The sequence below is a fragment of the Bos grunniens genome, chromosome 11 (genome assembly GCF_055505025.1).
Source record: "Bos grunniens cultivar Pamir isolate PY7600 chromosome 11, Bosgru_T2T1.0, whole genome shotgun sequence".
Lineage (NCBI taxonomy): Eukaryota > Metazoa > Chordata > Mammalia > Artiodactyla > Bovidae > Bos > Bos grunniens.
In genome coordinates, this window is record NC_141175.1 from 33,703,635 (window position 1) to 33,712,993 (window position 9,359).

Sequence of the window (9,359 nt, forward strand, 5' to 3'; positions counted from 1 at the left end):
CACCATCAATTCACCTGGATAACCAATCCCCCTGCCGCCACCTTGCGCCTCCACAGACTATCCTCAATGCAACTGCTGAGAGAGGAAGGGAAAGTCTACGATGGCCTGCAGGGTCTGTGGGGTCGTGTGCCTCTCCAGGAACTGTGCTCCCCACCCGCACACACACTCCCACCCGAGCACACTCCTGCCTCAGAGCCTTTGCACATCTTGTCCCTGGCTGCTTTCTCCCAGAAGGCCGCTCATTCTGCCCCTTCACTTTACCGAGGTCTCTGCTCAAAATTAACCTCATGGGAGAGTTCCCTGACAGCACCACCAGCCCATCACTCTCAGTGCGCTTATCCAACCTGTGTTCCTTCACAGGACTCATCACCACTTTCACACTCTGTTTCCTTGTCTGTTCCCCCATCACCACCACCACCAAACGGTGAGCTTCATGAGGGTAGGGTCTGCTGCTTCCCCGGGGCCTTGAGTAGTGCCTGGGCAGAAAAGGAACCTGATGCCTATTTGGGGAGAATGAATGAATCCTCTCACAAGTCCTAACTTCCGGACCAGTACAACTTGCTTTTGGAATAGACACACGAATAAATAAGATGGGTTCCTAAATCAAGCTTTTTTTTTTTTTTTTTTGCCAAGCTTGGCATCTTTCCAAGCCTGAGTTTCCCCGTGTGAATCTGAAGGTTATAATCAGAAGGGACAAGCTTTGTGAGGGTAACCAAGTCCCACTGACTGCTGATCCCAGAGAAGATACTCAGAAGGGGCTTGGCACTCAATAAATTAAAAGCTGGTTCAGAGAAGGTGCAGGACCCAATGGGACAGGATGTATTCCTCACACAAAAACTTTTGCCTCCAATCTGGGAAGCTGAGATCTGAGTGAGGAAGAAGTGGGATTGATTCCTGTCACCAGGAAGGTCCCCAGGGTGTAACTAAACTTCCATGTGACTTCCAGGCTTTAGAAGAAACTTGGTTTGGTGGTTACTGTCCCCGACAGTAGGGCAGCCCTGCCCTCTGGTGGCCACCTAGTGCAATGCCACCTCAGAAACGCTCTGACCAAAAACGTAGGGAAAAAAATTTCATTCCAGGAGTTGCCTAACTCTATTATAGACAATGGGGAAGACATAAAACAAGGGAATAAAAATTAATCACATCACCTTAATACCTTTGATGCTGCTGGAACCTCCAATCTTATGCCAATTTTATGCCCATTTCATTCATTCAATCAAGCATCTGCAGAGTGCCCACCATGACCCAGGTACTGTTTCAGGCAATGGCTGTGAACAAGCAAGTAAAAGAAACCAGTTACTGTATTTGTCCCACTTACATTCCGGCTGTAATCAATCTGTACCTTTTATCCTGATACCATCACTTCCACCGTCACTTATGTTGCCGCTCAGTCGCATCCAGCTCTTTGCGACCACATGGACTGTAGCCCACCTGGCTCCTCTGTCCATGGGATTCTCCAGGCGAGAACACTGGAGTGGATTGCCATGCCTTCTCCAAGGGGTCTTCTCCACCCAGGGATCAAACCCAGGTCTTTTGTGTTGCAGGCGGGTTCTTTACCATCTGAGCCACCAGGGAAGCAGAAGTAGGTAACATGAATCTAATGAAAAGCTTTACTGAGGCACAAAAGGAAAGACTCGAATAAATGGAAAGACATGTTTGGTCTTGAACAAAAGACAGTATTGTGAAAATATGAAGTTTCCCTAGGCTTATCTGTATGTTTGCCACATGCCTATAATACAATGTTCTGAATTATAGGGCCAGTATATTACACTCACCCAATTCCTATGACCTTTCCCCTAAATCACATACCACGATGCGATTAAACCATTGTGTAATACATATTTCAGGCTGCCTACCCACTATATTGATAAAATAAGACTAAAATTCATCTGGGAAAAAATATGAGTGAAGAATGGCCAGCAAATTTCTAAAAGAAAACCTAAGTAGGAAAAAAATACACGATAAACCTGGGGTAAATAAAACAACTTGGCACACATATAAGAATAGGTAGAAAGATCAATAGAACAAAATAGAGTCCAGAAATAGGCTCACCTATAGGTAGGAATTTAGAATATGATACAGCTGGCATTACCTGATTAGGGGAATGGATTATTCAGTAAATAGTACTGGGGAAATGGCTGGCCATTTGGAAAACAATTAAATGCGGATCCATACCTTTCTCCTTCACATCGAATAAATTGCAGGTGGGTCAAAGACTTAAATGTAAAAATTGAACCATGAAAGCATAAGAAGAAAGCATGAATATATTTCTATTGTAATGTCAGAGCAGAAAAGCATGGTATTAATTCCATAAACCGAGAAGGAAATGATTAATTAATTTGATTCTAAAAAGCATAAAACTCTTTCCTGGCAAAAATACAGAAAGTCAGACCATTGAAAAATTGGGAGAAATATTTACTACAATACGAAAGACAATGTTCCAATTTCCTTAACTCCAAACAGTGCTTGGAACTTAAAAGATAAAGATAAAGAACCCAGCAGAAAGAACAGGCAAGGTGACTCAACAGAAAAGGAGATTCGTGTGGGTAACATATGTGAAAAGCTCAGCCTAACTCATAATTTTAAAAATGCAAATGAAAATAAGTTGCCAATTTTTACCTATCAGAGTGACAAAAATATGGGGATGTTGGTGAGGGTGAGGCAAAATCGCAGACTGTGGAAAAGGAAATGGGAGGCCATTCTGAGAGGCTCTGGACAACAGCTATCAACTCTGAATCGCATGTCTCCATTAAGCCAGCAATTCCACTTGTAGGAATTGATTGCACTGCAGCATTATTTATAAAAGCAAATCGCTGGGAACAACAGGACAGCTGTCTTTGGATACAGCTGCAGGCAAAGAGCCCCCGCATGCACTCGCAAGTGAAGAACACACGGTGCAGAAGTCTGTGCCGTGTGCTCTATAAGGTTGCGCACATATACACATATATGCCTATATGCCCTTACAAATGCGCATGCACTGAAAAGCAGCTACATGCTTTAAAAGAACCAGAAGTACATAGAAGAAACTGGTTGCCTCTGAGAAGCAGGTCTGGAGGTTGCAGATGAGGGAGAGAGGGTTCTGTCTTGGACATTTTACCTTGTATACCTCCTTCACTATTTGAATTTCTACCATAAGCATCCACATAGGTCAAGACCTAAAACTGGTGAATGCTACATTTGTGAGTTATACCACAGTAAAGCTGACAGGGCTTCCCTGATGGCTCAGTGGTAAAGAATCTGCCTGCCAATGCAGGAGAGATGGTATATGGTTCAATTCCTGGGTTGGGAAGATTCCCTGGAGAAGGAAATGGCAACTCAATCCAGTATTCTTGCCTGGGAAATCCCAAGGACAGAGGAGCCTGGTGGGCTACAGTCCAAGAGTCAGACACAACCTAGCGACTAACCGAAAACTGATGGAGAAAGTACAACATATTCGAACCGCAGAGTATCTGTGCTGTGCAGTTTACCAAGCACTTTCCTACCACTCACTTTGTGTAACCCTGACGATAGCCCCATTTCACAGATGGAGAAACTGAAGTATCTATCTCTTGCCCGGATTCCACAGTTGCCAACAACCCTGGACCCACACTCAGAGATTGAGGCTCACAGGAGATGGATACAAGGGACACTTTCAGAGGCTGTGGGCTGGTGATGGTTGGGAAAATCCAATGTGCTCCCTCTTCAGCGCCACTTGGTCCCCTTCTAACATCTGGGGGGACCGACTCCTGCCATCTTGTTCTCTGGCCCCTGTAGGGATGCTGGCAGTCGGTTCAGTCCAGTGGGGCTCTTCAGGCCAGCCAGGGGAGGAGCTAGGGGACACAGAGTCCTGCCTCCTGCCCACCCCCAGTTCACATGAATTGCCTCAGTTTCTCTGTGTCAGGTATTGAGGCTCTCAGTCCGATCCCTACAAAGAAAGGCTTTCTGCCACTCATAGGGTTGCCAGATTTATTTTTTTAATTTACAAGACAGAATATTTGGAGCACACATATACTAAATAGGGCATACTAAACAAGAAAAAAATATCTGCTGCTTATCTGAAATTCAAATTCAACTGTTTTTAATCTGGCCATCTTAACTGCCCCCTCAAATAGAATTAGGTTAATAAAACTTTATATTAAATAAAAAATAAAAAATGTAATAATAAAACACTATGACAATAAAGTGAAATTATAAAATTATTTTTAATAATATAAAATAAAATATTAACATTTTAAGGAAAGTGTAAAGTAAACAAATTTTGAATAATAAAACAAATTCATTAAGATAAAATAATATGAAATACTACAGCCCCAGCAGGCGAAGGCTGGCCCTGCCTCCCAGCAGGCTGTGTGGCTAGTGGCCCCCACACTTGTGCCCACCTGCGCCCCGAGCAGCAGCGGCTCACCCCAGAGGGTGGGGCAGGGCCCAGGCCCGCAGAAAGCTGGAAAAGGGCAGCTGCCCAGGGCTCGTCCTGCTGCCCCAAGTGTGGGCCTGTTGTCCTCCCCACCTGGTGCCCCTAGCCGAATCCCAGAGTTCTAGAAAGGAAAGGAGCGCCCCGAAGACCGAGCAAGTGCCCGCTCTGTTTGGGGGGAAGTCGCAGGCCCCGCCAAGTCTCTGCCGCTTTGTCTTGCCGAGGAGGAAGTCTTGGGTGTCACCCCACCTGGATCGGCAAGGTCCCGGGATGCCTGCCAAGGCCCCCGTGGGCGGTGACAGCTCCTCTCGCTGAACTTTGCTGCCCCTGCATTCTGCCACTCAAATCCCAGGTGACATTGTGTGGGTAGGAACAGGTGGGGCTGGCCTTGGTTCTTTCCTACAATCTGAATGCTGAAAGGCACAGCAGAGAATTTTCACTCGCTTGGGAAAAAGCCAGTCTGTAGGTTGGAAAAGGCAATAATAAAGGTATCAAAACATTAATAAAATACAATACAACCACAGAGCTCCAGCCTTCTTTAAGCCCAGTACTCCCACTCCCTGGGAATTTATTCTAATGAAGTAGTTCAAAAGAATTAGAAGTGCTATATGCATAGTAATGGTCATTACTGCATTATTGACAGTGCCTAAAATTTAGAAACAGGACGCTGGTGGTCCGGGAGTTAGGACTCCGAACTTCTGGTGCAGGGGGCACGTGTTCCATCCCTGGTCAGGGGACTAAGATCTCACATGCTTCAAGGCACAGTCAAAAAAGAAAAAAAAGAAATAAGATGTAGTAAGAAGAATGGTTAAAGGATTTTACACCTTCACAACGAAATGCTGTGCAGCCAGGAGATGGTTATTGCCGGGGTTGCAGAAATGTTTACAATATCATCTTAGTGTAAAACGGTTTAACATGAAATGCTGCCTACTCATGGATTTCAGCTTCATACAATTGTTTTTCTTTTAACTGACATTTTATTTGGGTAATTACAGGTTCACATGCAGTTGTAAGAAATAATACAGAGAGCTGCCACTTTTACAGTCTCCCCCAATGGTAACATTTTGCAAAGTGGGGATATTGACAGTGATATGATCCACTGACCTCATTCAGATTTCCCCAGTTTTATTATACTCGTGTGTGTGTGTTCCTACAATTTTCACACATCAGAATGTTTTTTTAAAGAACATGTGCATGGTGTAGGGCTTCCCAGGTGGTTCTAGCAGTAAAGAACCCACCTGCCAATTCAGGAGACATAAGAGATGCGAGTTTGATCCCTGGGTCAGGAAGATCCCCTGGAGGAGGACATAGGAACCCACTCCAGTATTCTTGCCTGGAGAATCCCATGGACAGAGGAGCCTGGCAGGCAACAGTCCATAGAGTTGCAAAAAGTTGGACAGGACTGAAGCGACTTAGCACACAGTCATGTGTAGAAGTGTGTGAAGGTGGTGGGATCTGAGAGATTTTCCTTTCACTGTTTCTCTTTCAGTGTTGCTATGTTATCAATGAAAAGAGGAGGGAGACCTGGACCAGGGCTGCAGGAGGCTGAGGTGCCTGCCCAGCCAGGCCCGGCCGAGCCCTGTGATCCTGGGCAAGTCGAGGAATGTAGTTACTAGCAGTCAAGCGGGGCGCAGTGCCCCAGCACTCACTCTCTAACAGGGCTGCTGTGGGGTCGTTTTTGCCGGACTCAGGTTATATCATCCGGGCCCCGAGTGCAGTCAGTCCACCAGCCCAGCCAGATGAGCCCCGGGTTGGGGCGTGGGAGATGGGCAGCTCCCATGGCCCAGCTGCCACAGAAACAACGAGAGATCTCGCCACCTGCCATCTCACCACCTGCCATCTCGCCACCTGGCAGGTGACGTGCCCAAGAGCTTCCAGGACATCTGAAGCTGAAGAGGGCCTGACTCGAGAATCGAGAATCAGACCGTCAGCCTTCCAAAGCAAACTCTCATGGAGCAGCTGCAAAAAGATGGGGCCTGATGGGAGAGGAGCTTGTGATATAGCGCCCACTGGCCTCCCCCAACGATGTACCTGAGAAAGTTGCCTGACCGGGGCGACTGCAGCGGGACCGCCACGGCTCCTCCCAGGCATCTCCTTCCAGGTGTGCCTCGTGCTGCTTGTGCCAAAGGGCTCCCACACCCACTCCACCTGGGAGCGTTTCTGAAGATGTTACAACCGGAGATCTTTGTGTTTTAACTCCAGCTCCTGAAACGCCTGGTCTGTGACAGCTCCAGGCTCATGGTACCTCAGACACATCCTGGATTTCACTGTGGTTAGCCTTGCTGTCCCTTCAGCCCAGGATGCCCCACACCCCCAGCCTTCTCCTTCTGGAACTCCTCCCACCGCCACCCAATCCTTTAAGGAGGGGTCAGCAAATATTTTCTGTAAAGGACAAGATAGTTAAGTATTTCACAATTCGCACATGGTCTCTGTCACAGCTAGCCACAGAATGAGCAGGGTGGTGATCCCATTACATTTTATTTAGGAACATTTGTTATGGGTTGAATTGTATCCCCAAAAAGATAAGCTGAAGTCTTAACTCCCCAGTACCTGAGACTATGACCTTCTTTAGAAATAGGGTCTTTGCAGATATCAAATTATAATGAGGTTATTAAGGTAGGCCCTAATCCTAGGGTGGCTTCCCTGGTGGCTCAGACGGTAAAGCGTCTGCCTGCAATGCGGGAGTCCCGGGTTCTATTCCTGGGTCGGGAAGATCCCCTGAAGGAAATGGCAATCCACTCCAGCACTCTTCCCTGGAAAATCCCACGGACGGAGGAGCCTGATAGGCTATATAGTCCATGGGGTCGCAAAGAGTCGGACACGACTGAGCGACTTCACTTCACTTAATCCTACGGTATGACTAGACGTCCTTATAAGAAGAGGGACAGGAACTTTTGGTGGTCCATCGGTTAAGAATCTGGTGGTCCGGTGGTTAAGAATCCACCTTGCAATGCAAGGGACTTGGGTTGGATTCCTGGTTAGGGAGCTAAGATCCCGCATGTTGCCAGGCAATTAAGCCTGCACACCACAACTAGAGAATCCATGCGCCACAACTGGAGAGTCCATGTGCCGCAACAGAGATGCTGCGTGCCACAATGAAGACCCAATGCAGCCAAATAAATAAATATTTTTTAGAAAAAAAAAAGAGGGACATTTGGATACAGGCACACACAGAGAAGACCATTTGGAGACAGAGAAAAGATGGCCATGTGAAGATGGAGTGATGCTGTCACAAGCTAAGGAACACCCGGGGCTACCAGAAGCTCAAGGGGCCAGGAAGGATCCTCCTGCAGGCTTGAAAGAGTACCTGGCACTGCCAACACCTTGATTTTGGGCTTCTACACCTCCAGAGTTGTGAGACAGTACGTTTCTATTGTTTTAAACTATCCAGTTTGTGGCACTTTCTTACAGCCGCCCTAGGAAACTCACACAATGCTGAAATTTGAATCTCATGTCACTGAATACTTCTTCTCTAGGTGTAGAGAAGAAGCTAGGACACAAGGCAGCCTTGGGATGTGGCATGGATGCAAGTAGGCAGCTGAGGACCTGGGGTGAGGGCTCCCTGGCCTTTCACCAGGACCCCTAAGGGAGCGGGCTATAACCCATCCCAAAGCAAAGGCTTCAACATCACAAGAGGCTTCACCCCTCCCAGCTTATTGGATTAGCAGTGAGCTCCACTCCAAGCCGGGCAGTCAGACTCTGTCCCAGAAACCTGGTGTGGAGTGAGAGATGGAGTCAGCCAGGGCTGGTGCCCAGGTGGAAGATTAGGGAGACTGGGATGCTGGGATGCTGGCCCTTTAGCGGGTCCATGGCAGGGCAAGGGAAGGAAACAGAAGCAGGAAGGGCCACAGGCAGCATGCACATGGCCCCAGAGAAGGAGTCCTGGAGAGGGCTGCTGTCCAAGTGTCCCACCTTACTCTGCCTCTTGCCTGCTGATTCCAAGCCCCTCTTGATGTTAAGTAGATGAGGGGGTTTGAAGCCAAACCTTCGTGCAGTAGGCTTACAGGGAAGGCAGAACAGACCAGCCCAAAGCAGGTCCTCAGAGCACCTTTCTCCATCTGAAGGAGTCCCACCTGCCTTCTCGGGCTGGGATGCCTTACCTCTGCCCAATGAAGGCATCTGGGACGACTTGGTTGTTTTTGGTCTTGTTTTTTTAGTTTTTATTTGTCCTGAATATTCATTGGAAGGACTGATGCTGAAGCTCCAATCCTTTGGCTACCTGATGCAAAGAACTGACTCATTGGAAAAGACCTTGATGCTGGGAAATATTGAAGGCAGGAGGAGAAGGGGACGGGACGACAGAGGATGAGTTGGTTGGATGGCATCACCAACTCAATGGACATGAGTTTGAGCAAGCTCTGGGAGATGGTGATGGACAGGGGAGCCTGGCGTGCTGCAGTCCATGGGTCGCAAAGAGTCAGACACAACTAAGCGATTGAACTGAACCGACAGTGCTGGGTCTTCGTTGCTCCTCGGGCTTTTCTCTAGTTGTGGCGAAACAGGGCTACTCTTTAGCTGTGGTGTGTGGGTTTCTCATTGCAATGGCTTCTCTTGTTGTGGAGCAAGGGCTCTGGGGCACACAGGCTTCAGCAGTTGCAGCTCTTGGGCCCCAGAGCACAGGCTCAACAGTTGTGGCACACAGGCTTAGTTGCTCTGTGGCATGTGAGATCTTCCTGAATCAGGGACCAAATCTGTGTCTCCTGCACTGGCAGGCAGATTCTTTACCACTGAGCCACCAGGGAAGCCCCTGGAGCAACTTCTGAGAAGCAAGGCTCCCCAAGAAAAAAGGGAGGGAGCTGGGATACCGGCAGTTTCCCTGGTGGCAGCTTAGGTCAAAGACTCATACCATAATGTTAGAACTCATTGACTGAGTACGCGTACACATGCTCTGTTGAACTGTCTGTCTGACTTTCATATCTTAATCCTCACAACAGCCCGGGGAAGGAGGCCATCAGTTATTTTGTGTTAC

General features: G+C 47.7%; 1 long non-coding RNA gene across 1 annotated transcript; it reads right to left on the reverse strand.

The window, feature by feature from the left end:
- Positions 1–3,936: 3,936 nt before the first annotated feature.
- Positions 3,937–7,074, reverse strand: LOC147362842 (uncharacterized). Its single transcript, XR_015135689.1, has 2 exons — positions 6,422–7,074; positions 3,937–4,850 (listed from the first exon to the last, which is right to left on the reverse strand). It is a non-coding gene; the product is annotated as an uncharacterized LOC147362842 (long non-coding RNA).
- Positions 7,075–9,359: the final 2,285 nt, after the last annotated feature.